Here is a 6,149-nt window from a genome sequence, read left to right on the forward strand (position 1 = left end):
TTTTATCTGGGCTTTTTGCTGTTGTTTTTTTTTTTGTTCAGAATGCTCTTGTGTGTTTCATGGATATTTTGTTCACTGTAAGCAATACTGTAAAACTTTTTCTGTTCTATCATACCGTGTTTCTACTCTACCTCCTATAGTAAACAGTAAAGAAAAAAAAACTGATTTGCTTTTTACTGGAATGCTTTTAAATGTGAACATTACTGTACATGTGGGCATACAGTTCCCAACCAAGAAATTTGTTTTGCATACAAATACCTGTAAACCTGAAACATAAAAGTCTATGCAGTTTTTGTAATGTCAACAATAGCCAGTATTTTGAAACCTGGTGTACTTTGATTGACTGCATGTACCTTGTGAAGTGAAAACAAGTGTTATTCTTTGACAGAATAATTTCATTTTGAGTCAGATTTCCAGTGTTTTGGTAAAGTTAGTGTGTGAAGAGAAAGATGTGTTATGTTTTGAAATGAAGAGTTAGTATATATTTAACAAAATGTGTTTTTGAGAAGAAAATTATCCATTTGGCCAATTGTGTTTTGTAGGTGTGAATCTGTGTTAAGAGTTTAGAAAAAGTATCTGAAGTATGGGTAAGCGCTTGTTAGCGATTGAAAAAAACTGTAAAAATAAAAGGATTACAATGTAAAAGATTATTATTGTGTACATAAAGATATGGTGGAATCCGGCTTGTCCCGTCGATGGTCTGCTTGCACGCTTTAACCTCGCGTATACGAGCAGATCCGATTCCTCTCTGGAGAAGCGTTCAGTTTTTCCACTTGCAAATTCCGCCATGTAAATAGCGAATCCGTCGTTGTGCAACTGGCTTTGAAAGGGAATGGGAGACTCTGATTGGTTTATTGCACGTTAAGCCCAAAACACACCCATTACTCATTAAGAAAATAGAGATCACCAACCATTTTTCCCGTCGTTAAACTAGCAAAAGTGGATTCGGACACGCCTTCCACCTTCTAAGTGCACTTGCGCCGTGTGCTTTAGACCATGCGCTTAGATCCTTAAATGGTAATTAAACCCTAAACCAACTTTTTTTAGTTAATGATCTGTAAGAATGGGGCTTTATTAGTGCTGTTCATTGATTCGAGTAACTTTTTTGACATTTGGGTATAAAGTGTTTTACAATATATGGTGTAAAAACGTCTGAGTGCTGTCCTCTTCAGGTTGAACGGTGGCTATTGCAGTTGAATTTTCCTATTGGATGTTTGCGGTACTGCGTGATGTAAGCAGGTTCCAGCTCACCACGCCCTTGGCAGTATAAAAACCATCTTGTTTCGTCAAAACCACTGTAGCGATTCAGGAGTTGGAATTGCGAGTATTGAAAACGATCAGGATAGAGTAGAAATGGGCTTCTCCGAACAGCTCGCGCTGAAAAGCGACGCAGTGCCAAACGCTGCTCCTCCTGCATGGACTCCACCACCGCAGCGGCGTCTTGATGTGAGTGATCATATATATTTTAATCACAATTTATGGTTAGGCTAAAGTTAATCTCTGGGGTCGACAAACGCGTCGGCGCATTTTGCTGGATTTTTTCACATAGCGGCAAAATATGAATATGCCTACAGAGAGCGCGTGCTATTGACATCAACTCAATAAAACTCATCAGATGCATGTACTTTACGTCGTCTTGCGACCCTGTGAGGAAGTATTTATTTTCACTCAGACACTGGCCCCATTCTCCCCTGCACGGCTGCTTCGCTAGCATCGTCGGATGCCGATCGCGACGCGGGATTTAAGACCGCAGTTTGAGCCAGCGGCTCGAATTGATATGGCTCTGGCCCTGTGTCCACAAACAATTCACCCTACTCCACTTCAGGTGAAGGTGGGGGAGAAAAGTCCTCGACTTCAAATGACAGCTCTGTTGCAAAGCTACTTGCGTCACTCCTGTCACTCTCCATTTTAGCGAGTCTGACAGCAGCTGTCAATTAATCCGTCACTGCGGGTCTCAGGTGCACAGAACCAAAACAACCAGCTGACTTTTCTAAAAAAATATATAAAAAAAATGAATAATGAACAGACATGCTTTGAAACTGGTTAAGAGACCATGTAAAAACTTGGTAAAACCTACAGGAAAAAAGTAAAGTGAATATTATTCGATCTAACTCCAAAAGAAAACCTTGACTATGAGTGGTTTATATTCATGTGTGTCTGGTATGAGTGTTAATTACTCTCTGGATATGTTTAAGAGTATTTATGTAAATTGGAATTGTGAAGTTGAAGATTGCCGTCCATCATGGGTTAAAAAACCCTTGTCTAAATTCAACTGAGAGTCTTATTGTAAATTCAGTCAGCTATGTGTGATCAGAATGATAAACGTAAAAAATAAACTTGACGGCGTAGAAAAAGTGACACATTGATTAATGACAGGGAAATTAATGTAATGAATGTCTTTTGACAAAGAAAAAAGACAAAGAAGGCTGTTTTAAGCAACAGGTTTCCTCATTTTTTTAGTTAAGTCAACTGATCACTATTTGATACCCCACTGCAAGACATCAAACCGGGAGACTTATGAAGTGATAAGGGGATTATGAAAATCTGACAGTTCTTGTTCAAATTATAAAAATGTTGGTGTAGTGACAAGGCGCGCTGTGCCGTGCCCGAGGCACAACCCGCGTAAAGTTGATAATTCCGCAAATAACTGCAATTGCAGATTTTGAACAGAGATGGCGACAAAGAAGAACAACTACGGACTGCAGCTTTAAATAAAAGGTACTGAATTTAATGGCCAATAATGCAAGATTTCCTTGCGTGAGAAATGCAAGCAAGTTAATGGGCAGAGGAATAACCTGACAGGACTGTTTCATTTCTATAAGAAACCAAACAATGTGAGCTGCTTTATGCCCTAAAACTATCATCCCACATGAATGCTCAGCACATTATTGACACTAAACGATGTGATTCTGTAAGACTGGAGAAACTGGAAAATGCGGGGCTGTTTGATTGAGGAACACGTTTCCGGAAATTAACATTTGAGCAATTAACAGTTAGCATCCCCATCCGAGACACAAGTCTCACCTCAGTGTTGTCTTAATTTACATCTCTTTCCTTTGATCCCCTCTTCCCCCATCTCTTCTCTCTCATGCTGAGTTCACCTGAAATGCACACAAAAATCTATATGATTTAATGTGAACAATTATCATATAACACTATATATGTTTGGTATCATTTGAAATGTCTTAGTGCGACTGGTACAAAGGCCTCGTCTCCACATAAAGGTAAAAGCCTTTAGAGATATTTTGCTTACTGTGGTGGGCAGGTAATGTAAATTGTCCTCTGTCCTCAGTAAGGTGTAAACTGCCCAGGACTGGGACCTTGATTAATGCAGATTCCCATTGTTAGCTCATGTTTCCATTTGAAAGAGGTTCCTGTCTTGGTCTGAGTATTTAAAGAAATGTTTCAAAACTGGTGAGAAATTTACGGCCGGTTGGAGGACACTGTGCGACTTTGGCAACCGAATGAACGAGTACAATAGGAGTAAAGTGTTAAAATAGAATAATCATATGTCTAGATAAATTATTATATAAATGGTCAATAATAAATTGGCATTCTAACCTAAATTCAAGGTCGAGATAAAATTAAGTCAAATAAAAGTTTAATTGGAATTAAATTACTTAAAGACCGAACACGCAGAAACCTTCACCCACCATTAGAAACCATCGTTGGGATATTTGGGCATAATTATTGTTTTCTATAATTATGCAGAGCCACTGCTACTAAAAATATTGAATCTGTGCACCTCTTTCTCATTTTATTATTGAAGTTTGAATTTTGTTGTCATACTTTATTACATATGTAACGGAGGCCAGCTAGTAGTCGCTGTGCAAGTAAAACCTCACGTCCCTGGGCCCGTATTTATCAAGCCTCTGACAATTACTCTCAAGAACACTGCTAAGAATTGACTTAAGAGTAAAAAAAATATTGGCTCAAAGCTGAGCTTAAAAGTTAGTTATCAAGCATCTCAGTCGTGATTTAAGTGAAGTGTAGGACTAAATCTTAAGTGTCAGTCTTAGAGATGATTCACAACACTTTACTGTGCCACAAACGGGATTTTGGATGAAGACAAAGGCATGGACCAATCATTGAATAGATTTCCTTATTTATGGATATTCTCAAGATAAATTCACATTGAATGGTGAAATTCCTAAGAGGAGTTTACATTCAACACACATTTGACAATAAATAATTTAAGAAAATTCATTGATATACATGTGATATACACATTGGAAATGAAAGATAAACACGTTTTCCACCATGTCTTACTTACAAATTTTAAACCAGTGTGCTGTTAACTGACCATATATAGCCTAGATTTTATGATATAATCAGCCACCATGGATTCCAAAATAAAGTTCAGCCCAACATTAACCAGCGCTGACAAAGATGATGCCTGCTCTGTCCAAATGATACCGTTTGATTAACTGCTCGTCGTCAAACATTTCAAAAACATTCTTCCTCTCCTGATGGATTTGCGCACGTCTCTGTCTCCTCAGTGCCATCACAAGGCCCTACTGGCAACTCCTAACCACTTGAGAGACCTCTCGAGCTGTCTTAAATAACTAGGAGAGTAAGAGTGATTCTTATAGCTTTAAGAAATTTAATATCTTGCTTTTATACTTAAGTTTGAAAGTAGGAGTAAATTTCATGAATTCTCAGTACTCAAGACTAAAATGGCACTTTGAGAAGTTTGATAAATACAGGCCCTGATCTCAAGAGGTGAATTACCGGTTGCAGTCTTTAGCTTCCTTGTTACAGCACCCGACTTCCATGCCAGAGACCAGAAAAGCCAAGTTCTCCTTTTCATTGTCTCTTAAAATACAGTAGCATCATCGCAGACACTGATGCAAGATTAGATTTCTTACTTTTGTGGTTTCTAGGTCCCTACAGGGAAATTACAGATTGTCATATTGTCTGGACTATATGCGTCAGTAAATTGTTAGTCTCAATACATACACCTTATCTAAAAGTAGCTGATAGTGTACCCTTTCCTCTACATGCTAGATGTTTCTTCTGCACATGATATTTAAAATAAACATTTGTTTCACTGTGGTCTGTCTACTGGAAACTTTAGACCTAAACTAAAGAACAAACGGTCAACTCAAGTCAACTACATATAGAGACATCAAGGATAATAGGTGAAAAGAGCATTAAACATACATTTCAGATGAGATTAATAATAAACACAACAAACTATATGATTTCATAAGATATGATTGGTTAGATTTGATTAAATGATAAAACATAAACAAGAGAAATAAATATTTTTCTTTTCCTGCTTCATCAGAAGATGTGTGGGATGTTCTGGACCAGGGATGGGCAACTTCGGTCCTGGAGGGCCACTGTCCTACAGAGTTTAGCTTCAACCCTAATCAAAAACACCTGAACAAGCTAATCAAGGTCCTCAGGATTACTAGAAAATTACAGGCAGGTGATTTTTTCAGGGTTGGAGCAGTGGCCCTCCAGGACCGAAGTTGCCCATCCCTGTTCTGGATCAACAAATTCAATCCACGGCAGCTCCACCTTGCAACCTACAAGACTTGATGGATATTCTGCTAACATCCTGGTGCCAGAAACCACAGAACACTTTAAGGGCTCTTGTAGAGTCTATGGCTCGGCGGGTAGGCACTGTTTTCACAGCAGTCACTGTGATTTTGCCAAGTAAGACATGTTTGTTGATCCTGGAACAACATTCATGTCCAAAAATGTAGTCCTAACCCTACCTACCCCTTAACCTAACTGTGTTTTTGAAAAGAACTGGCTCATTTGTTTCAGGAATTATGATACATGCACTGCATATTTTTGATACAACAAAAATAAATGCTTCATAACATTAATTTGCTTGAGAATCCTATTGCATTTGTTTGAGTATCATCATCGGGTAGATTTCCATGCTGGAAATTGGTTCACAAGGTAACATGACTCATGAGTGCAACTGTAGCCACTGATAACAAGTATCATCTGGTTGAGAACACAAATGCAACTATAATAACAAACCAATTCAAAAACAAGATCAAACATTAAACAAAAGCATGGTGTGGCATTAAACTAGAAAACGAGAAACTGGATCTGTGACATTTCACAAACAATACTCGACCAGGACACAGGGCAAACATGAGGGCTTAAATACATAGACTAATACAAGA

The sequence above is a fragment of the Abramis brama genome (genome assembly GCF_963993115.1).
Source record: "Abramis brama genome assembly, chromosome: 6".
In the NCBI taxonomy this organism is placed as follows: Eukaryota; Metazoa; Chordata; class Actinopteri; order Cypriniformes; family Leuciscidae; genus Abramis; species Abramis brama.